Source organism: Lynx rufus, unplaced genomic scaffold, assembly GCF_022079265.1.
Source record: "Lynx rufus isolate CCGP_SWC_20201006 ecotype Redwood Valley unplaced genomic scaffold, mLynRuf1.p SCAF_5, whole genome shotgun sequence".
Classification (NCBI taxonomy): domain Eukaryota; kingdom Metazoa; phylum Chordata; class Mammalia; order Carnivora; family Felidae; genus Lynx; species Lynx rufus.
The window spans coordinates 42,494,310-42,519,613 of NW_025814867.1; the positions used below are offsets into that span (position 1 = coordinate 42,494,310).

Consider the following 25,304-nt stretch of genomic DNA (forward strand, 5'->3'; position numbering starts at 1 on the left):
GAGGGAGAGAGAGAGAGAATCCCAAGCAGGCTCTGCACCATCGGCACAGAGCCCGATGCAGGGCTCAAACTCACAAACCGTTAGATCATGACCCGAGCTGAAATCAAGAGTCGGATGCTTAACCAGCCGAGCCATCCAGGGACCCTTAAAATTATTTAGTTTTAAGTTTATAGTTTGAATTTCAACAATCAAGCAATAAAATGTCTATAGTCATTCCCTTGATATAGTTTTTTTAGATTATGTATTAGACTGTTTAGTGTAGTTATGCAGAACTTAGCATAGAACCTGGTGCAGCACCTGATGAGTGAACGAAAGAAGAAATGAATTTATTTAATTCATTAAATAAATGGGCTGTTTATTTAGTTTCAAGTAAATTTCTGAAGTGCTCTGAGAATCCACTGTACGGTCAAACACAAATGTACAAAAGGAGACTTCAAGGAGTTTGCAAACCACAATTTTATTTGTATTTCAAACTGAGTATCTTTATTGATTGGGTGGCATGATAATTTTCACTCTCCTTAAGTGGAATAAAGGCACAAATAAAAATATTCCGTCGTTCTTAAATTGCAACTGGCTAGGATTTTGCTGAAATTGATTTTAAACAGCAGAATAGATTGCTGGTATTCATTAAATACTAATAAACTGTATAGATCATGTGTAAACATTGCCTCAGGTTCATTTTCAGTCTAGAGGCTTTCCTCTCCTTCTATTTTATTTTTTATTTTATTTATTTTATTTTATTTTATTTTATTTTATTTTATTTTATTTTTATTTTTTTTTTCAACGTTTATTTATTTTTGGGACAGAGAGAGACAGAGCATGAACGGGGGAGGGGCAGAGAGAGAAGGAGACACAGAATCGGAAACAGGCTCCAGGCTCTGAGCCATCAGCCCAGAGCCTGACGCGGGGCTCGAACTCACAGACCGCGAGATCGTGACCTGGCTGAAGTCGGACGCCTAACCGACTGCGCCACCCAGGCGCCCCTATTTTATTTTTTTTAATGTTTATTTACTTTTGACAGACAGAGAGAGCATAAGTGGGGGAGGGGCAGAGAGAGAGGGAGATACAGAATCTGAAGCAGGCTCCAGGCTCTGAGCTGTCAGCACAGAGCCCAACACGGGGCTCAAACTCATGAACCATGAATGACACATGACCTGAGCCGAAGCCAGACACTTAACCAACTGAGCTACCCAGGTGCCCCTATATCTCTCTATTTTAAAGTAAAAAATGTATATAAAGCAAATTGTAGGAGCAATTTTGGAGAGAATAGGGAAAAAAACATATAATTTACATATATGTTTCTTATAATCTGATATGAGCAATGTATTCTGGTTTCTTTAATTACTATCACCAGCAGTGCTAAGTACCAGGTCTCTAAGACTTCAGATCCCCAATTGTAAAGGAATAGATCCACAAGCAAGGTCATAAAACTCAAGTTTCAAAGCAGGTGGCAGTTTTAGTAGTATGATATTCAGGAACCACTTTTGACTAAAATGGGCTTAATGTACTTCCTTCTTGTTTGTCCCTGTAGAAGGCCAATTCTGACCCATAGAAGTGGTACTGCTTACCAGATCTTAATGTGTTCATTTTTTGCTGAGCTGTTAGGATGTTTTTTGAGTCCAGTGATAGGAGTGGTCTACACTGTTATTTCTTTGGTAAGTAAGGAACTGTGTTTGATCTGCTCCTATAAGTAAAGCAGACAGATGCTAACCTGTTCACAGGATAGAACTTATCAAACCGTAAAAGTAAAACTGGGGACTGGGTTGAAAACCTAATTTTAAATCCAGCAGGTTATAGATATTTCTTTAGATAAAAGACCAAAGGCAGAGTTTTTATTCAGAGACAAGGATATTTAATGCATTTTGAAAAAGTATAATGCAACAATATCATTATAAGGAAAATCATGTCCCTTTTGGGCAGTTATATTTAGCCATATGCAGAAGCCAACAGCATTGGTCAATTTTACATGGCACTGGTTAATTGATTAATTTTCTTTTTGATAGTTTTTTTCCCTGTGAAAGTTTGGCTAAGAGAATATGAGCTCATGGTTATTCCATTGACCGTGACTCTGAGTTTGTGTAAATAGCTTGTTGGACTATCTTTACTATGATCTCATAAGCGTTTTACTTATTTTTTTAATTGAAATTCTTCAAGGAAAAAATTACTTTATTGTTGCAGCTCTAGGTTATTCCCTTATCAACCTCTCCTTTTCCATGTTTTTAAATATAATTTATTGTCAAATTGATCTACATATAACACTCAGTGCTCATCCCAACAAGTGCCCTCCTCAGTGCCCATCACCCACTTTCCCTTCTCCCCCACTCCTCATCAATCCTCAGTTTGTTCTCTGTCCTTAAGAGTCTCTTATGGTTTGTCTCCCTCCCTCTCTGTTTGCAATTAACCAGTACAGTATAACTCTCAGTCCATCTTTTCATATCTAGGTATGCTTCCCTGGATTTGGCATTTTTTAAGGACAATTTTCTTCTATTTAACTTATCTAATAGCTTTTTTTGCAAAATGCTTCAAATCACATTCCAGGATTATTCTTAAGTTTGAGGGTGATCGTTCTCTTTAGGCCTTTATTTTGGTTCCGGTCCATTCCTTGAGCAAAATTTGTCCGAGAGCTTTGATAAGGTCCTATTTCCCTGCTGTTTTCTCCAAACCTCTAGGAATTTGCTAGCAGATTGAAATGCAGCATGGGTGTTTGCTGCCTGTTATTCTCTGTAGACCCTGGTCCAGGCATCTGCCCACTGACATTTTCTCACTCACATGTATGGGTGTATACACACATTACTCACGCACATACATAGAAACACATCCCATACATCTTGCACATACACATACATCCACACACACATATACACAAACCCCACACCATTTTGGATGTGAATAAAATTTCAATTCTTTAATCAAAGCTATCAAACTCCCCCCCCATATTCTAATCTTGTCCCATACAGATTTTAAAGCTTATATATTTCTTTAAATAGCTACATAGCTTCTCCTTTGAAGAAAGGAAAAAAAAAGAGTAGTTTAAACCTAGTTTCTTGGAGCACAGTGATGGAATACATATTCCTTGGGTGGCAAAAAAAAGCTCTAGGCTCTTTGGTGAGGACGACATGATCCCATCATGGACCTTTAGGAAGTTTTGGAATTTTCAATTAAACTGCTCCATCTAGGGGTAGTTTCCCCAAAGCTATGGGGGCAGTTTGCCCAGATCCTTTTTCCACGAGGTCAGACCAGGTTAAGATGTGGGAGCAGTGCCAGGAGCTTGGGCTATTAGGTCCAGCTGTATGATTTTATCTTATGCATCTGTCTTGTAGGGTCACTCCACCAACCTTTATTCTGATAGATATGTCCTAACAGTTTTCCTCTGGGGACTATCTAAACTATCATCATAGGTTTCAATTTTAGAATATTTTTAGCTGACATCTCTCAACATTTTAGGTGGTGTATGTATGTGAACTTATGGTTTTCATTTCATAATAACGATATAACAATAATGTTTGTGATAATGATTATGATCATGACAATTGCTGACATTTATCGAACGCTTTCCAATATATTTGTATATATTATTCTGTTAACCGTATATTAATTTATTCAAATGTCACCACAACCCTGTGAAGTAGCTATTATCCCCCTCATATAAATGGGGAAACTGATGCATAAAGAGTTTAAATATTAACTTTATACAACTGGTAAATGATAGATCTGGGATTTGCATGTAGTTGGTCCTACTCCAGTGTTCACTTTTAATTGCTATGATATATGTATTCTAATTAGTATGAACAACTTTCTATTTTATAGCTTGGATGAAACATAGGAGAGATGAGGTCACTGCAAAATAGTTGCAATGATGAGGTCTCTAGCAACTGAAGATTTTATACAAACCCTTATTTATCAGGGTGCCTGACTGGCTCAGTTGGTAGAGCATGTGACTCTTGATCTTGGGGTCATGAGTTCAAGTCCCATGTTGGGCGTAGAGCTTAGTTAAAAAAAAATAATATTTTAAAAAATAAATCAAGAAATACTTATTAAAAAAAAACCCTTTCTTCCATAATCTCTCCTTTCCACACATAGCCCATTTTGCACTGATTCTTTTTCTGTTGATCATAAATAATAAAATGGAGAGAGGAAATTCATCACAAGTTTCATGATGATGTCTCTTAGTAGCTGGGAAATGCTGCTCAGACCCCGGTGACAACCATGTTTTCATTTCTGTACCATTCATTTTATCCCCCTCACTCTTTTTTTTTTTTTTATCTTATTTCTAGCTCATCAAACTATATTGAAATTGCAAGCAAACATAATTCTTTGCACATTAGCTATTTATACCTGTGCAAATATATTACTCCCTTCAGGACACCCAAAACTCAAATTTCTCATCAGCCACATACTTTGAGAAATTTTCCCATATGCTTGAGATTTATTTCATTCTTGGTTCTGGCATAGCATTTTTCCTCCTGGTTTTAGATCTCTGGATGAGATACTAAATCTCCGCAACTCCATACACTGCTCAGTAGTGTACTACATACATGTAACAAGCTTTAATGTGTTAGTATTTTTAAATATTTTATAGAATTGTTTCATCAGCCCATTTTATGTATGCCTTTCTTAAAAATGTATCATCTTCACATCTTATTCCATTGTTTTAGTGTATTATATTTGATAAATTTAAGACCCTAACATCTAAGAAAGCATTTTTAATGTTTTAAATGTTTTTTAAGCTATTAGAAAATAGCTACATTCCTAAGAAATCCTGTATTTTCCAAATATCCTATCATAAAAATGCACTGAGGTGAGAGAAAGGGGTTAGGAAAATGAGGTTTCGGAAGGTTATATTTCCTGTATGGCTTCAATTAGTAAAAGAGTTTGTATGATTGAAAACTAAAATAATGAATCAGAGAATAAAATTTAGAGGCTCCAGGGTTGCTCAGTCAGTTGAGTGATGGACTCTTGATTTCACATCATGTCATGATCCCAGGGTCTTGGGATAGAGCCCCTGCATCAGGCTCCACGCTGAACATGGAACCTGCTTAAGATTCTCTCTCTCCCTCTCTCTGCCCCCTCTCCTGCTTGCACTCTCTCGTTCCTCTCTAAATGAATGAATGAATGAATAAATGAATAAATAAATATCTAGAAACTTTGAGTGAATGTTGAAGTACATTCGGAGCAGACCAAGTTCAGTTAGTTTATAGACCACCAAAACAAGAACAAACCACCTCACAGCTCATAACTGTCAACAGCTGACCGAACAAGGCAGTGCTAAAAAGGCACCTACTACACGTTAGCTGATGTTTATTCCTGTGCTGGAGCAAAACAGCTTAAAAAGAAAAAAAAAAAGTTCTCAGTACTATTTGCAGATTGCCACTACGTTATAGCCAATTGTAGTCCATACTGCATTTCTCTTAATTGATTGAACATTTTAGAAAACAATTGATTGGTGTTGATTTTCTGGTATTGTCATAGAGCTGGCCTGTGAGTTTGTAAGAACTGATTGCTACATTTTCAGGAACTTTAAGAATTAGTTGTTAAATCCAACCATTATTAAATTTAAATGATATAAACTTACAAATAAATTAGGTAACAAATGCTAAAAATTTACCACTTCCTAATTATTTGCTACATTTTAATATTACCTGTGTCTTGAGTTTGCTTACGTTTATTGTATCTATATGGTGGAAATACTATATAATAGTGTGCTATTGCACATTTCTTTCCGAACCCCATGTTCAGTGCTATCCCATTACTCACTTGAAACTGGTTAATGTAAGAGTATTTAAAATGTAGAAAACCATGACCTCTACAAAGCAAGCTATCATCCAACCCTCTCACTTCAACACCACCTAGAACTTGTTATTAAACACTGACCAGCACACCACTGGCTTTCATACAAATTGAATTGCTTTAATGAGATTTTACCTTAGTTTCAAATTGATATTTTCAATGTTCACAACAGACAGGAACAGAAGATTAGCTGGAGGCCATGATCAACAATTGTTTTATTTTTAATATTGGAAACAATAATTAGAATTAGATAAGCTTGATGCTTATAGTCCATTAACAGGTGGCCAGTCGGCAAATATTACTGATGTCCATGACATTGGCCGCAGTGAAGAGTCTGTTAGAAACAACTGTGTGTGAGTTTCCAGTTGTACTTTATAATGATTTCTAGGGTATTGCCCATTATATCACACAAAGAACATGTTCTGAGAAATTTTTCTCAACCTAAATGCCTAATAGAATTCACTTTTCCTTAGGTATTGTGTGGTTTTATCTTATAGAAGTGTGAATTTTGAGCTGGATATGTGTTCACCTTTAGTTTCCCTTTATAAAGCTTAGGGACAAATATACAACCTCCTTTAAAAACTGCCTAAGACCTTCTGGTCTGCATTTTTGTGTATCAACTCTAACACTGGCTTTCTTCTACTCTCTGTCTTTATTTTCTGTTTTATACTTTTTATCTATGTATAGTGGTTATGTAGGAAACTGACCTGGCTAGCATCCCTTAGGTGGAAATTTCCTTTTCCTGTAGCCTCATGGATCTCCTTAACCTGACATAACCTCACTCTTGGCCACAGGTGATTGGGCCGTGGCTTAACCTGGACCAAATGAGTCTCTTTTCTCTAGTTTGAACTTGGGGCAGAGAGAGGCAAATCAATCTCTCTTCAGGAACTTCTAATAAAATTAAAACTTGGTGTACTTGATGACCTTGTGCTACCTTGTAGATCAAGAACAAAGGAAGGCAGTCAGTAGTGAGAGAGCAGGGCAGAAATGACGCTGGGCAAGACCACTGTTAAACACTTAGGGAATGTGCCTGGCACTTTTGGTTTTGTGTCCATTTGGTCCTGAGACAAAGCTGCATTCCTATTCTTGAATTCTCTGGGCCATTCTCAAATCCTTGTAATGAATTCTCTTGTAGGTTATTACTTCTAGTTGTTTTCTTTTACTTGCAAGCAAAAGATCCCTGACAACACATTAAATTTTGTTCCGTTATACATATTTTTTGTTAGCTAATTCTGTCTCCTGGTAATGAGGTAGATATAAATAAATAAAATATTTATAATCAGTGCTATATTATTCTAATATTTTATATTAACAAAGTTTTCCAAGCGATATTAGGAGAAGTGCCTTGGGAAGACAAACCTAGGCCCTTCCCAATTAAATACATGGAAAAATTCTGTATTTTGCTGTTTACAATGAAGAGGAAAACACTCTTGCAATTCTGCTTTGTGACTCAAAATTTTACTGCCACCACCTGAGCCCTTCCTCTCATAATTTTCTTTCATTCTATGTTTTAACTTGGAGTATTGGTTTTCCATTGCTGCTGTAACATTATTACAGCAAGTTCAGTGCATTAAAGTCGCACAACTTATTATTTTAAAGTTCTGTGAGTCAGAAGTCTGTTATGGATCCCTCTAGACTGAAACCAAAGTGTTGGCAAGCTGCGTTCCTTTCTGGAGGCTCTAGGGAAGAATCTGTTACCAGTTTATTTAGGTTGTTGGCAAATTCAGTTCATTGATTATATCGGCCTGGGAACCCAGTTTCCTTTCAACTGTTAGCTGATGAGTGTTCCCATCTCCTAGAGGCCATCTGTATTCCTTGGTTCGTGGCCCCCTTCCACCCATCTTCAAAGTCAGCAATGGCAAGTGGGGTCTTTCTTATGTTCCATCTCTATAGCCCACTCTCCTGCCTTCCTCTTCCATTTTTAAAGACTTGTGTGATTAGGCTGGGTCCACCTGGTATCTCCCCATCTCAAAGTCCTTAACCTTGATAACATCAGCAAAACTTGTTTTTTCCCATGTAAAGCAACATATTCACAAGCTCTGGGATTTGGGCCAGGACATCTTTGGGTGGCCATTATTCTACCACATTTGTCATTGAACTTCTACCTTCCCATACCCTTGGGTCGTATATGGATTTTTCTCTTGCAGCCATACATGTGCATGAATCGCATTATACCCAATCCTGGCAGTCTATTGCTGACATAATGCATCATTTTGCCCCAGGAAGCTGATTCTAGCAGGGTTATGCTTCTTTTATCTGCCCCTCCTTCTGATTTTCCAACAGTGGTTCTTCACACTAAAACCCACCTACTCACCCAAACTGGAGATCGCACTCACCAAACTTGCCAAGTCCTTTTGCTTCTTCCCCCCCACATCCCTTTCAAATCTGTTCTTTCCTCTTTATGCTCTCTCCGTGGAGAGCCTCATCCCGTCTGCCCTGAAGAGGCGATCACCTCTGAAACATACATAATCATTCTCTCCTCCTCCTGTTTCTTTTCCATTGTTCTCCAATACATTCCCAGCCATGTGTCTATGTTACAACTCTTAGCACCTGTCTTCTCACTTGGTTGGTGGCTCTTTATAAAGAGTGAGAGTTGTCTATGACCTGAGTCCTATCTGTTTATCCTCATCTTCCTTGCTCCTCTTCTCATGCCCTCAATCTACTTATATGCTCTTCCTGCAGTTCCTCATTTTCCCTGTGCACAGAGGGTTTCCTTTCCTTCCAAATATTTTTTTTCTTCTTCCTCCTTCTGAAACCTTGTCATTCTCTTGATAAACTGCAATCCACTTGTTAAGACTTAATTTAACTTAATTTAAACCTTCTCTGCACCTCTTGGTGGAGTGGCTCATGATTTGAGCTATGGTTGTACTTTGTAGGTACCTCTTTTTAGCATTTTTTTCATACTGCAAGAGATATTTTGTGTTTCTTTCTTTCTCTTTTCTTACATGTGTGATTCTCCTTTTGAATTTTACCTCCTTGAAGTTACTTACCATGTCCCTTTCATCTTTGTATACCACAAAGTCTAGCATAGTGCCTTACACGCAGATAATACACAATGATGCTGACTGAACGGACCTATAAAAGTAACAAGATATAAAAAAAATGGGGAGAATACCTACTTCAAATCCAAACTTTTAGCTACTTAATCAGCACTGTTCCGGAAAATAAATAAACCAAACGTTCAGATTTTCTCAACAGTAGAACTTTAGCAGTTGGAAAGATAGAAACTATTCTTTTAAATGGAGTTTAACCCCCAAATGATGTAAGGATTCTTGAAGGTTTTTAAATTACCACATAAACAAATTACCACCGGTAAAGGATTTAGATAGTCACAGGAAGCCCATTTGGTAACTTGTTTCAAGATCGTTTTTAATGCTTTTTCATTATATCAGTTATAATTAAACTGCTTCATATATGTAATTATGTGGCATGGAAATCGAGACAATATATTATGGAACTGTGTAAAACAAGTTCTACAGATTTGTACTTCTTCCGGGCTCTGTTAGTACTTAATCTGTTTCTGGCCACCCACTGAGCTGGCCTGGAAGAAGCTGCCTTTTGATCTCTTTTATGAAATGACCTTTGAGGGCAAAAATAGATGAGAATAAATCTTAAAAGGTTTGTTATAAATATTCTGTTTGGCATCATGTATCTTTCCAAAATGCCAGAATAAAACACTTAACTAAAAAGGGTAACTTTAATGTCTTAGACAAATAAGGCTAGGCCCACCATTACAGGCTGCTTAGAATGTGTGCTGGTCAACAAAGTTGTCACAGAGCGCCTCCCCCACCCCCACCCCCCCCCACCCCCCGCACCCCCTATCCCCTTGCTGGGACCAGTGGCAAGCAAGGATGAAGAAATTCCTCCCATACTTGCTTACAATACCAGAGCTGATCTTTTATTATTTTAGCATCCCTTTTGCCCTATAATCCTCAGTCTTTGCAGTCTGTGTAACCAGCCAATGCTCCCATCTGTCATTAGGAGCAACATATGTACTCAGAAGGGAGGAACAGTTCATATTAATAATGCCAACCTGGCCTGTCCTTCTTTAATCAGAAAAGGCTTATTTCAAGCCTGTGTAAAGGCTGCAGGTGGAAATAGCTTGTGACAGCCAAATGTAATGGGTTCTAAGACTGTTAAAAAATATATATATATTTATATAAATAAATTTTATGCATATTTTATATTTCTATATTTTATATATTTATATATATTTTATATTTGTATATATTTTATATGCATTTATATTCAAATATATATATATGTGTGTATATATATATATATACACACATATATATATTTTAAGACCAAATACAAGAGCAGTGACTATAATGAAACAATATTAGATTTCTCTTAAAAAAAAAAAATGATGTAAGGAGGATTGATTCCTTCCTTCAGTGTTCAAATTGCTGAATCAGACTGGCCAGTCCACTCTCCATCACTTAGTTACTCATTCCACACATACTCACTGATGACCTACTGTGTGAGAGGTACAAGTTGCTAGAAAGAAAACAAAGGTCTAAAAGTCTCCACATTGATTTATGCTTTATATTCTGACTGTTAGAGGTCAAGATCTCTGACGTTCTTAATGTCATTCAGCGTAACTGCTGAATTTTCTTTATGTGTGTTTTTTCTTCATCTTTAACATCTAGCACTGGCTTCTAGTTTAGTTTATTATTTATTTATTTTAATAAAAATTTTTAATGTTTATTTATTTTTGAGACACACACACACACAGACAGAGTGCAAGTCAGGGAGGGGCAGACAGAGGGGAGACACAGAATCTGAAGTAGGCTCCAGGATCTGAGCTGTCAGCACAGAACCCTATGCAGGGCTCGAACCCACAAACTGTGAGATCGTGACCTGAGCCAAAGTTGGATGCTTAACCAACTGAGCCGCCCAGGCGCTCCTATTTTAGTTTATTTTTGACCAAACTACCTGCTTTTGTGGAAGAGAGGCCTACAAAAGATTCTTGATCGTACCATCTCAGAGAAAGCTACTCTTTTTTATATAATTTTTTAGTGTTTGTTTATTTTTGAGAGAGAGAGAGAGAGAGAGAGAGCATGAGGAGGGGAGGGGCAGAGAGAGAGGGAGACACAGAATCCAAAGCAGGCTCTAGGATTTGAGCTGTCAGCATAGAGCCTGACGTGGGGCCCAAACACCGAAACCGGGATATCATGACCAGAGCCTAAGTCAGACGCTTAACCTACTGTGCCACCCAGGCCCCTCGGAAGTTACTTTTCTGATGGCTTTGCAGAAAGAATCAGGTAGAACCCCAACCATAACAGTAACCCTTGGCTAAAAGAAAGAATCCAAAGAAATTGTGTTGGGATGTTCATGTTGAGATAAAGGGAGGTCTTTCCAGGCAGAAGGTTAATGTGATGACTTAAGTGTGTGAACAAGGGAATCAGGAGAAATGGAGCCACAACCATTTTGATCATTTTGAATATGGAACATAAATGAAAGAAGGAATCCTTTTTTTAAATGTAAATTTATTTATTTTGAGAGAGAGAAAGCACATGCACGAGAGCAGGGAAGGGGCAGATAGAGAGGGAGAGAGAATCCCAAGCAAGAGCAGAGCTGGACACGGGTCTGGATCCCACAAACCCTGAGATCATGACCTGAGCCAAAATCAAGAGGTGGATCCTCAACCAGCTGAGACACCCAGATGCCCCTGAGAGAAGGAATTTTATTATTTTTTTAAATTTTTTTTTAACGTTTATTTATTTTTGAGACAGAGAGAGACAGAGTATGAACAGGGGAGGGGCAGAGAGAGAGGGAGACACAGAATCTGAAACAGGCTCCAGGCTCTGAGCTGTCAGCACAGAGCCCGACGTGGGGCTCGAACTCACGGACCGTGAGACCATGACCTGAGCCGAAGTCGGACGCTTAACCGACCAAGCCACCCAGGCGCCCCGCGAGAAGGGGTTTTCAATTAGAATGCAGATTCATAGAAGTGATGAAGGGAAATTTGATATCTGGTCCAAGAGAAGATGACAGCAGCTCTGAGGGAAGTCACACACACACATACCTCTCTTCCTCTCTCTCAGGAAAATATTTGAGGAAGGGAGGCTTATGTGATTGATTGTAGGCGTGAACAACAAATTAGCCTAAAGAAGAAACAAAAATAGAGAGCAAGAGAGAAGAATATGAGAATGTAAAACTCTGTTAGGCAAATGTAAAGATAAAGATACAAATTCCTTTTTTTTTTTTATTAAAACTTTCACCTATAAAGTACCTTTCCATACAGTGTAGCAAATAAGACAATTATATAGCCTATCTAAAAAAAGACCTGGGGTGCCTGGGTGGCTCAGTTGGTTAAGTGACCAGACTCTTGACTTCTGCTCAAGATCTCACAGTTCCTAAGATCGAGCCCTGTTTCAGGCTCTGCACTAACAGTGTGGAACCTGCTTGGGATTCTCTCTTTCCCTCTCTGTCTTTCCCCTGCTTGCATCCTCTCTCTTTCTCTCTCTCAAAATAAATAAATAAATAAGCATTAAAAAAAAAAAAGCTTTCTAAGAGTCAAAAAAAGAATAAAAAAGTCCTTATAATTTCTTTTTAGAGCAAACACACACATGCACACACATACAGAAGAAGCAAATTTGGAGAAATCCTATTTAAAATTTATTTCATATTTTTATTTTATTTTATGTTTTTTTTAATGTTTTTTACACTTGGGATGAACACTGGGTGTTGTATGGAAACCAATTTGACAATAAATTATGTTAAAAAATATATAAAAATTAAAAACATAAATAAATGAAATGTTTTTTAAATATTTATTTATTTTTGAGAAAGAGAGAGACAGAATTTGAGTGGGGGAGGGGCAGAGAGAGAGGGAGACACAGAATCCAAAGCAGGCTCCAGGCTCCCAGCTGTCAGCACAGAGCCCGATGTGGGGCTTGAACTCATGAACAGCAAGATCATGATCTGAGCTGAAGTCGGCTGCTTAGCCCACTGAGTCACCCAGGTGCCCCCATGTTTTTATTTTAAATGAAAAAATAGTAGTTTGCCAACTTCTGAAATGTCATATTTAATGTATATAAAAATTTTAGAAAAATCTTTATTTTTTAATTTTTATTTTATTATTTGTTTTAATGTTTATTCATTTTTGAGAGACAGAGTGTGAGTGGGGGAGGGGCAGAGAGAGAGGGAGACACAGAATCCGAAACAGGCTCCATCAGGATAAAGCCTGATGCAGGGCTCGAACCCATGAACCGTGGGATAATGACCTGACCCGAAGTTGGATGCTTAACCCATTGAGACACCCAGGCGCCCCTAGAAAAACTTTAAAATGTTACAAACTCTAACTTATAATAGCATATTCAAAATTTTTAAAAAAGAAGAAATAATTACTTATGATCTTAATCTGCTAATTAAAAAAATTTTTTTTAACTTTATTTTTGAGAGAAAGAGAGAGTGAGCAGGGGAGAGGCAGAGAGAGGGGGAGAGAGAGAATGCCAAGCAGGCTCCATGCTGTCAGCACAGAGTCTGATGCAGGGCTTGACCCACAAACCACAAGCTCATGACCTGAACCGAAACCAAGAGTCAGATGCCCAACCGATTGAACACTCAGACACCCCCTTAATCTGCTAATTTAATAAAAATGGCATAAATATTAATGTTAACCCATATGATTTCTAGTAATAATCTACAATGTCATTGTTCTAGCATATGTCTGTTTACATATAGCTGAATGATTTGTGTTACCTACAAATGTTAAAGATATATCTGTGCTCTAATTTCTTATGGCAGTAATCTTATATTCTATAAAAGACTGAAGTTCATTTCCAAGCATTTATTTATTCAGTATCATTAATAAGTGGAAAGAAAAGATGGTAGAAGGTTAACCAAAATCAGCATAGGATATTTACAACTTTTTATTCTGTTTTCACAGCAATAGCAATTGCTTGCATTTCAGTGTATATTCCTTTTTAATGAACAGACATAGTTATATATTTGTACTTATAAAAACCCCACACTATACAATGTGTATTGTTTGATCATTTATTTTCTATTTAGTGCATAATAGAAATCTTTCAATGTCAGCAAATAAAACAATGGCTGAATATGTTCCACATTTTAAATGTATCATAATTACTGAACTATTGATGAATATTATGCTGTTACCAGTTTTCTTCTCTCTCGCCATCATCTTCTATATACATCTATATGCATCATTAGGCATGCTGGGTTAATATTATGCATGTTTAAATTTTTTTTACATACTGTTAAAAGTTTCTCAAAAGATTATACTAATTTATGCACTCACAAGCAGCATAAGAGAATTTTGTTTTCCTGAACTCTGAACAATAGGCTATTTCCATTATTTTTTTTGAAGTTTGTTTATTTATTTATGTAATTAATATATTTATTTTTGACAGAGCTAGAGAGCAAGCAGGGGAGGGATAGAGAGAGACAGACAATCCCAAGCAGGTTCCATGCTGTCAGTGTCACGAACTTTGAGATCATTACCTGACCTGACATCAAGAGTTGGACACTTAACCAACTGACCCACCCAGGCACTCCTATGTTCATTATTTTTAAGCTTTGTCAATCTGATACCAGAAAACAATGGCATTAAAATTAAAATTCTTAATCTGTATTTTAACAAGTGGAAAAGTTAAACTTTTTTTCATGTATTTATTGGCCCATTATATTCCTACTTTTGTGTAGCCTCTTCAACTCAAGGTTTTGTTTTTTTGTTGTTTTGGTTTTTTCCACTGAGGTGTTTCTCTAGTTTTTGTTGATCTGCAAGGAACTTTATATATGAGCAACCTTGTCCTTCTCATAGATTTCAAAGGCCATTCTCTAGTTCAGTATACAAACAAAAAACACTTAAATCTCTGTTATTCAGTGAACGAAATAAGTCCAACCACTGGGCAATAGGGGAGTTCTTATTTTTCACTTTAAATTCAAATGGAAGGAAAAACATCAGAGCAGCTGTTCCCGCATTGTCTTTTCAAATAGATTTCTATAACAATTTGAGTTAATTTATTTCCAAGATGCATTACCCATTTGAGGATGTTTGAAGTCCAGTATTAACTTAATTACTTATTGCCATTGTTAAATAATAAATTGTTGGAAATATTGGATATTTTAGAAGAATTATGGAAACAGGGGATATAACAAAAATAACTGGAATTTGATCTTTGAAAGACTTAATTTTCAACTTCATCCTATGACTTATTTGGTTTGGGGTACAGAATGAAAATCTTGACCTTTAGAGATCAAACCACAGGTAGAAATGGCTACCAGTTGTCCTTTCCCCAGGACACCAATAATCCATACCAATCAGATCATTGACGACTGTATGGTTCCTGTGCAAGATTTTATTTTACTTCTTTCAATGAACGGAGTCTTTCCATTCTGTTTTTATTTGCTGACAGCAGAAAATATGTCTACAGTTCATTCACATAATGGATGGGGTGGGAAACTAATTCCATGGGGAATGAGATTGTTTGGTTTGTCATGAGGCATACTCGACATTTACAGCTTTTTCCCTTTTGTGCTATTCCAGTACACTGTTAAAAAATTGTGCCATAAATCCGAAAGCATGTTTTGCAAAGTTCATATCTGCATTTGCTACCTTTAATATTAATAGGAGTGTATCTTTAAAGTGAGTAAATTGAGAAAGTGGCTGAAACTATAGTTTATAAAAGAAGATTAGTGGGTTTAATATGCACTGGAGAGTAAAAGAAAAATCTTATTACTGTATGGAGAAATTACCTCATAAAGAAGCTAATACAGCAGGCTAGGGAGTAATTTTTAACAAGGTTTTTATGATGCACAAGTGTAGGCAAGTTAATGAACTTATCTTTCTAGTTATTTTCAGATTGTAACGATGCTCTTCTTTCCTAGTTCTTGTGCTTTAAAAAGTAAAATACATTTAATCACCTACAATAAAACTAATTCATTACTTTAATAAATCAAGTACAATCTTATACCGTACACTTAAATGTCGTTGCAATAATGCTGGAAACCAGATCAGGTGCTGATGTTTAGCATGGAATAGAGCAAAAGGTAGCCACGGAGCTTATTTATTATTTAAATTAGTGTCAGCCACTGGAAGCGGGAGGTGGAGACAAAAGAATTAGAAAATACTTTGTTTTAATAATCACACACCTCTTTGCTCCATGACCATTTAGTCTTTCAAATTCACACAAACGGTTCTGAAGAATTGTACATTCAACAGAAAAATTACTTGGGCTTAAGAGCAGAGGGAGGGATGAGTGAAGGTGGGATGTTCATCTGCCAGGACCTTGCATGGAACACTTAGGGATTATTTAGGAAGAACGTGTCGGGGGTTTTTCTGCTCAAAGACAAAAGACAAAGTGCCAAATCCTCACACCAATTGTTGAGAAGATTTCCATACTGACAATGTGATGAATTTATGAAAATAAAGTGAAGGAAAAGGTAAAGGCATAAAGAAGTGGCCGGAAAAATGAATCCCTTTGTAATATCTAACATAAATCGGATTTATGATAACAGGTTCACCGCTCATGACTCTGAATTATGGTATTCAAGGTACAACACACACACACACGCACACACACATTTTAATTTAATTTTAACTTTCCTTTAACATTGGATTATAAGAGGAAATAATTTGAATTAGAGTGACCCATGTGAAACCCTACATATGTGCCACATTAGAACTAGTACAGACTTAGGTAAAATAGTTCCTCTTTGAGAAAGTAGGTACGCTATCTCCCCTGATTTTATCAACCTGACAACATTAACCTTTCATAGAATTTTTAGGGTCCTCATGCCCTACACTCTAACACTGCTTGCTAGGGGTCCTTGCTGTAACAGTGCTGAATGTCACTGTCAGACCCTTCTTATCTCCTTTTACTATCCACTTGTCTCCCAATCAATACTTTTCTTTCTTTTTTTTTTTCTTTTTAAACGTTGTATTTATTTTTGAGAGAGACAGAGACAGAGTGTGAGCAGGGGAGGGGCAGAGAGAGACGGAGATACAGAATCTGAAGCAGGCTCCAGGCCCTGAGCTGTCAGCACAGAGTCTGATGCGGGGCTCGAACTCAGGAACCGTGACATCATGACCTGAGCCAAAGTTGGTCGCTTAACCGACGGAGCCACCCAGGTGCCCCATCAATCAATACTTTTCTGCCTTATACTACTACTCCGTTGGCGTTTTCGCTGCTAAATCCCATTGGCTGAGGGAGAGTTTGAGTAATTCATGCTGAAGTGCTAGCCAGTTGATAGATTACCAGGTACAGACAGTAAAATGCCTATTTCTTCATAGCTCTTTTGTATGATGATGATGGTACTTAAGCCAGGTGTGGTAGCAGGCTGGTGGTGAACCATATTTTCATTCAGCGTTATTTAAGATGTTAAATATCCAACTCAAGTAGCTGCCTACTCTGAGGTTTTGCGAAGCTGTCCTCACAGCTAATATTGCTAATGTTAGATAACAATAAAATACACCCATGTTTGAAAGAGTTGTTTGTTCCACAAAAAGTATTTTATAAAACACTTCCTGTAATTGAATATGTATGGCTAATACATATTGTATGTGTCCGTGTCTGGAATAAACACAGGCAGGATAAGAATAAACACACTTACTGCACCTAAGAATTCACTGTATGTGTTCTGCCCAGGGATTGGTTTCTGAATTGCAGAAATTAGATCTCTTAAATGATACCCAAATGATGGCATCCCATCCACCCAGGTTTTCAAAGGTAGTAAGCTAATAATACAACGGTAGAATTCATGATGCCAAACTATTTTTGTTATGAGGAAATAGCATGCACTGATATGTGTTTCCATTTTGAGAAGTTGTATTCCTGAATTAATTCTGGATTGTTGTAAAGAGTTTGATAGATGACACGTGCCCCCTCCCAAGGTCTTAGCAGACCAGTCACTGAGGGAGAAAGTGTCACAACAACCCAGAAGGCAGACTGAAATGCTTGCTCTCACCCTGAAGATTTGGCTGGATTGTCGGATAGAGTCCCTTAGTCGGCACTGAACTAAGCTTTTCATATGTAATGCCCATCTTTATGTCTAAACCATTCATCATGTCTCTGTGTCTCTCCAGGTTATCCCTCTGCAAAGCTTCAAGACCATTGTCCTGTCATCGTTCTTGAATTCTAAAGGAGCAAATACCTTTGGGATGTTCTTTTTCCTAAGCCAGACCTAGAAAATCCCTCATAAGAGATAACATGTGTACAATGGGACGGTGGGAAAAAAAGCAGGCAGAACCTTGAAGAGTTAGTACGTATGTGCTCCAGGCCTGATCATCAGAGGAGTAAAAGTAAAGTTGGTCACTCTGGTTTTGGCAGTGGATGTTAGGCTAAGACTGATCTTAGCCATAATACAAAAGGGTAAGGGGTGGCGAGATTTGGTAAAGTCTTGCAGCCACGCTGGCCAGCAGGCCCTGTTTAAAGCCTCCAAAGATCAGAGAAGTGACCAGTTGGCAAATGCTTAATTTAATAGTGGGACTTGCTCAGTAAAAAGTGGAATTATTTTATAAAATAATTACTTCCATTATTTTTTTTACTTAATTCAAAAGAAGTTATTTCCTAATTTGTGTTTAGGTTTTTAAAAATTTTTCTTCCTTATCTTTCCTGCCTTCCTGTTTTCCCACCTTCCCTCCCTCCTTCCTTCCTAGCTTTTTCTCATTCTTTCTCTTTCTCTTTCTCTTTCTGTTTCTCTTTCTGTCTCTCTTTCTCTTTCTCTCTAGTAGAAGCAGTACCACAGTGCTGCTTAGGATAAATTTTAGAATATATATATATTTTTATTCAACAATTATGTATGTATTTAAACAAAAGCTTCTAATAATATTTCAATATATATATATATATATATATATATATATATATATATCCTTTACAAGTATTCTACCAACTTGCTCTCCTTCCAGCAGTAGATGAGTCCCTCTTTCTCCATCCCTTCACATGTAGTACATATTATCATTTAAGAATCTTTTTGGTAATTTGATAGATATAAGCTTAGTATCAGGAAAAGTACTCATCAAGGCTCATCAAAACTCTCAGAAAATGGACCAGAACAACCCGTGATGAGTTACAAGAGGGGCAACAATATTTCTAATGAATAATTTTACATTTTACATTTTATTCTCTTGAATTATGTCTTTATACTGGGATAGTTCAGCAGGATTCCCTATTTCTTTATGTGACCAAAAAAAATCTCAAAATGATAATTTCAATGTACTGGTTCTCTAGTCGTTAAAACTTTATAGTCTACGGTCACAGTCGGACCTTAAAGTTAACCAGTTGATTATAAGAATTCCCTTTACTCTTATGCCCTTTCCTCACACAGTGGAGTCATCAGAGGCCTGGATTTTTTGTTGTCCATACTTTTCTAGGTGGTGTTCCATGGGCAGTCAATTTAAAAGTTGGTTATGAGTACAACTGAGCATAAAGACTGTGGCCAGCTAATATTTTCATTAATGATTGTCCACAAAGACAACAAATATCTCAGAGGTAGTCTACTGGCAATAATGACATTCAGGGCCAAAATGTGTGAATGCATATGTGTAAGTATATGTGTATTTGTGCTGGGAGTGGAAGTGAGGAAATAGGGAATGAAAGTGAACAAATGATTGTGTAAATGAAAGATTCAATATGAAGTGTTTCCCTTAAAACAAGTATGTTATTACTTTGCAGTGTTAGAAAAAAATAAGTGAAAACTCATCCATGACATTTTCCCGTTCTTTGGAAATATAATTTTTAACAGATTCTATGGCTTCATCATCTAGTTCTGCTTAACAAATATGTCAAATCGGTCCTCTGCCTCTCCAGTGCTGCCAGGTCCCTGACAGTCTCTTTGTCATAAAGCTCAGTTAGGAGTCTGTTGAACGTATTGGCTCATGAACATGTGGTATATGTTACCTATCTTGTTTTTGTTAATGTATTCCATATGTCCCTACGCCATTTTGTGCAATAGTTTCCTTTATCTATTTTATTTGTCTCTATTTCCTACTGTTCTGAATATAGCCATTCTCTTTCATGCTATTTGCCGCTGAGAATATTTAATATAAAGATTTTCCATTCATAAATTTACTTTACATATAAATAATGATGCTTTTAATATAGTTCTGGACCACAGAGGGCTAATCCTCCCTAAACCATATGGTATAAATGTTTAACTTTAAATATAGGCTTTAAAGACAGATATTCAATGGGCAGAGAAAACTGTCTATTTCAAATCTGTTACTCATATAGACATCAAGTAGCATCACACATTTTCATTTGGTATTAGCTGTTTGTCATTTGGAAAACCTTTTACATGGATAATCAACCATGTAAGAATTACAAAGCACTTTGCAAATCCATTTATTAAAGCAGATTTGCCTAGAGTGTCTCTGGACAGAAGGCAAATGGAGGGTGGATGTGTTTATACACAAATATATTTACACTAGCCCTTGACCGGAGTACAAGCTGGAGCACACCTTTTATCTTATAAATGAATGATCATGCTAGTCCGCATGCTCTCCTGATTCATTATCTGGTCTCCAACATAACGCACCCTCTTACGATGTAAGGAGGGGATCAGGAAGAACTATATACTCTCCTTACACAACCTTCTTGAACTCAGAGGTGTATGGCTAATGGGGGCCAAGAATCACTCAGCCAGAGCTGTCAGCCTCCATGGTCACTGATGGAAGAGCTTCCCAAGCAGCTTTCAATACTGCTGAGAAATCTGTCATGAAGATGCAGCTGGAAAGAATCCACTCACTGGCCTAGTTGGCCTTGCCGGGCTCGGGACAAGTCACGGAAGTGTGCTTGCACTTTCTGTGTCTGGCTCCAATTCCCAGGGAATACTTACTCCCTTCCAACTCCCTTTGGCACACAGTATGGCACGGAAAGAGTTTGGGCCTAGGAATCAGCCAGGACCCAGGGGTAGCTTTGGATGTGCTATGAACTAAAAGCAACTCACTTCAGGGGCGCCTGGGTGGCTCAGTCGGTTAAGCGTCCGACTTCAGCCAGGTCACGATCTCGCGGTCCGCTCTGGGCTGATGGCTCAGAGCCTGGAGCCTGTTTCCGATTCTGTGTGTCCCTCTCTCTCTGCCCCTCCCCCATTCATGCTCTGTCTCTCTCTGTCCTAAAAATAAATAAAAACGTTGAAAAAAAAATTAAAAAAAAAATAAAAGCAACTCACTTCATTCTCATTTTATACAACAGCTAGGTGGACAATAATCTCTATGTTACCTTATTCATGAGGATATTGTAGGGATACAATTAGATCACTGCCATACAAATATTTTGGAAGTTCCAATGCTCTTCAATTTTGTGCTTTTCTCTATTTACATTTTTCTGCAATAACTACATATTACCTTTTTAGTATAAAAGAACCAATACATTCTATTTTTTTTAAGTGATGCATATACAAGGTATGGATAGGTTCTGAAGAATGTTTACTGGAATATTGAAATAGCAATAATTAGGGGTGCCTGCGTGGCTCAGTCGGTTAGGCGTCCATCTTTGGCTCAGGTCATGATCTCACGGTTCATGAGTTTGAGCCCCATATCAGGCTTTGTGCTGACAGCTCAGAGCCTGGAGCCTGTTTCAGATTCTCTGTCTCCCTCTCTTTTTCTCCCCCACTTGCACACACACACACACACACACACACACACACACACTTTCTCTCTCTCTCTCTCTCTCTCTCTTTCTCTCTCTCAAAAAAAAGATTAAAACATTTTTTTAAAAAGTAAAAATAAAATAGCAATAATTAATAGTACCAGGAAAGTGCAACTTGGTTGTAAATATACACAGAGTAGAACCCCAGCATGAGATCGAGTTTATTTTTAAAGATTTTGGAAATTAAGCAGTGCAAATACATACTTTCTAAATCCTAACTACACACTCAAAACAATTCAATGTAACAAGTAGTCTTAGCCATGATACAGATGCCTGCCATGATCCAGTGTTATGGAGAAAGGAATACTAGCAATGAGATAATCAGGAATAAGGGAGAGCTTCAACAAGGTCGTCCTTTGTATGGATGAACCCTTTACCAAGCAGCGTAACAAGATGCTGGAACCTCTGTAATTTGGGGACTACTTGTATAGTTCTTGGTTAGGCCTGTAAAAAGAGAAAGGAAAGAAGGTAGATGCTGCCACTCTCTTCCAAGAACTTGCTTTCCAGCACTAGGCATCGTTAATCCTAGCACTAGGCATTAGTTCTTCCCTAGCCCTCTCCTGGCCATCACAGCACCAGCCCCTTCCTTAAGTTGTCCATGAGATGGTTCTATTCACATGTCTTGCTTACATTGCACTCAGTATTTCCAAAATCACATGGCTATCACACCTGGCAATGACATCCTTATATTAGTCAAAGCGGAGACACTTGACAATGATTATTAGCATCCTAAGAGGAATTGTAGGAACCTAGCAGTTGTTAGAAAGCACACGTAGGAGAAAGAATCTGTCATCCTTTGGTCAAACATGAACCTATTTAAGCGGCATGTTGGTTACATTTCTAATGATATGTTAAATTGGCCTTAAGTAACCAGGTCACAAGGTTAGTAGAAGCCAGGGTTGGTCGGGGAAGAGTTTTGAATCTCCTGAAGTGATAATCTCCTTCCTCCCCTCTAAAGATAGCCAATAAAGGCATATGCCTGCTGTGTAACTTAACTGAAATCTGAATTTAAAAATTTATGTCTTTTAGCCTCACTTTTGGCCAATGGTATAGTCTCTTTACATTTTCACTTCAAGACTTACCTCAAATTCTGTTTATTACTGAAGTGAAAACTACCTTAGGTCTTAATGGCATTTGCCGGTACATTTTATTACTTAAAGGTCACCTTGAATTTTAGGTTGTGACAGAAGGTATGTTTATTTCTGTCTTCAAATCAGGACTCCCAGCACCTAAGCCAGAATTAGCCAGGAGACTAAAACAAAATATCAACACTTGTCCCCATTTCCTGCAACTCTCTTACCCAACATGGTTCAATGCATTAGCAAAAATTTCTGACTTACATTCTATTTCCTTTCCCTGACCAATTAGTCATTAAGTAGTCTTGATTTTCTCTTTGAGATGTCTTGCTATCAATTCGTTATTATCACAGACTTTGATAAACCACTTCAGACTAAACCTGTCTCACTTCAAATATCAATTACTGGAATATGCTATTCTATTTATTTATGTAATCAAATAACCATGTATAATATGTTTGTAGACTATTACTCTATTATGGAATAGAAATGCCGAAAAATAATCACAGACAATAAAATAATGATGTAATCATGAAGGAAAAACTGAAGTAAAACTAGAAACAGAAATATTTCCAAGTAAAACTACTGTTTCAGCGACTGTATTGTTCTTCAGTACGTTAATGCCCTAGCTTACAAAACTGAGATCCGTGTTTTCAGAGCAGTCCAGAAGATGGTACGTTTAGGATGTCTCTATGTCAATCATGATAAATGTTTGTGATCAATCTGGGTCAATTTGGACACAGCCTATATGGTCTTGGTTATTCCATACACTTCATTTATTACAGATATTAATACTATTACTACTGGGGTGCCTGGGTGGCTCAGTCAGTTAAGCATCCGACTTCAGCCCACGTCATGATCTCACGGTTCGTGAGTTCAAGCCCCACATCAGTCTCTGTGCTGACAGCTCAGAGTCTGGAGTCTGCTTCGGATTCTGTGTCTGCCTCTCTGCCTGCTCCTCCCCTGCTCACACTCTATCTCTCTCTCAAAAAGTAAATAAACCTTAGAAAAATTTTAAAAAATGCTGTTACTAGTAATAAAATGAGTTTTATTAATTGAGGCGCGTGTATTCAATTTCAGTTATTCCATCATCTCTCTTTGTTTAATTTTTAAAAAATATTTATTTTTGAGGGGGAGAGAGAGAGAGAGAGAGAGCAGGGGAGGAGCAGAGAAAGAGGGAGACACAGAATCCAAAGCAGGCTCCAGGCTCTGAGCTGTCAGCACAGAGCCCAATACGGACTCAAACTCACAGACTGCGAGATCATGACCTGAGCCGAAGTCAGACGCTAAACCGACTGAGCCACTCAGGCGCCCCTGCTCTTTCTAAATATAAGGCTTCACTCCTATTAGTTATGCATCCATCTACCTGGGAGTATGTGTAACGATTAGATAGGTTCAAGAAGGTACTCAGAAAGAACAAATGCAAAGTAAGTTTATGCATCAAGACAATAGCTTCACAAACCAGGCTATTGCTTTGAAAGAGGATTTTCCAAATTCCTTATTCTTTCCTTTATCATATCAAAAGCTCAGCATAGAGCTCCTGAAATTGTTGGTATAGAAAGGTTCTCTTTAGGCTATAGCAAGGCCAGGAGGTTCACTGGGACTGGGCAAAAGAAGGTTGTGGTTCTGAAAACTTATGAGAAGAACTTGTCTGTCTTGGAGGAAAATGAGAAGAAAAGAGAGTAAGGAGGAAAAGAGAGGCAGTCATGAATCTGGGACTTTGGCCCAGAGGAGAAAAGCATGCAAATAAGGCAGGATAAACTCAATGGCAGAAATGTGTTGGGAAGACAGTCTTGAAGAAATCTCAGCTTATTTAGCCTTACACAGAGAAAATATTGCCACCATTTTTGTTTGTTTGTTTGTTTGTTTATAGCAACAGTATTGTACTGTACGTTATGTATAGAGGCGTGTATATAGACTTCTGTGCCTAGTACAGTCCCTAGTATTGAAGCCAACATCCATCTTGTGAGTTCAGATGGAAAAATGAATACTAGGGGTCATATCACCCCAGGCCCAGCGAGATGGGCCAAGGAATACATGGGCCTAAGCTCAAGGGATGCAATGCTTATCATTCAAAGGGACCTGTAGGAAAAGTAGTTTAATCAGCTTTACCGTAAAGATATAAATAATCACCAGACATACCTAATGAAACTTCTAGCATAAAGAATAAAAGATAATTTTAAGACTCCAAGTCTCTTGAGATAGAATACACTTTCACAGGACCAGGTAAAGGAGCACGGGAAGTTACTAAGTAACATCTGCTAGTATGACCTCATGGGCCTCCAACTAATGGCATCCACCTTCTCAGGGGACCCCTGCCCCAAATTTTGCTCTTAAAAATCCTCAAGCCACTGGGGAGTTTAGGACTGTTGAGCATTAGCTCCCTATTCTCCTGGGTAGTACCACACCAAAAGTTAATCTTTCTTCACTGAAAAAGCATGGTGTCTATTTTTATTGGCTTTTTGCATATTGGGTGGACAAATTCTAGTTTAGTTTGATTATAGTATATGGTAGATACTAAAAAACAGTTTGATGAGTTAGGAATAGTCATCTTACAATTGTGATATAATTCTTTTTTTATATAACATTGGTACTTTCCATCAGTCTCGAAAGAGAAAAATGTAATGTATCCTTTTGTTTTGTTGACTTGGTAATATTTACCCTCAGAACAAAAACATTGATGGTATAAACAGTGTTTATAGATCAGCTCTGAAGAATAAATGTGATGAAAATGCAAGTCTTCAAAATTAAGTATTCTACTGGGAGTTTTGAAAATTATTTTTGAGAAAAAAGAGGATTCTTTTCAAAGATAGGAAGT

At 37.6% G+C, this 25,304-nt stretch overlaps 1 non-coding gene across 1 annotated transcript; it reads left to right on the forward strand.

Moving 5' to 3' along the window:
• The first annotated feature begins 3,907 nt into the window (after nucleotides 1-3,907).
• On the forward strand, nucleotides 3,908-3,980 carry TRNAK-CUU (transfer RNA lysine (anticodon CUU)). The gene has a single exon. It is a non-coding gene; the product is annotated as a tRNA-Lys (tRNA).
• Nucleotides 3,981-25,304: the final 21,324 nt, after the last annotated feature.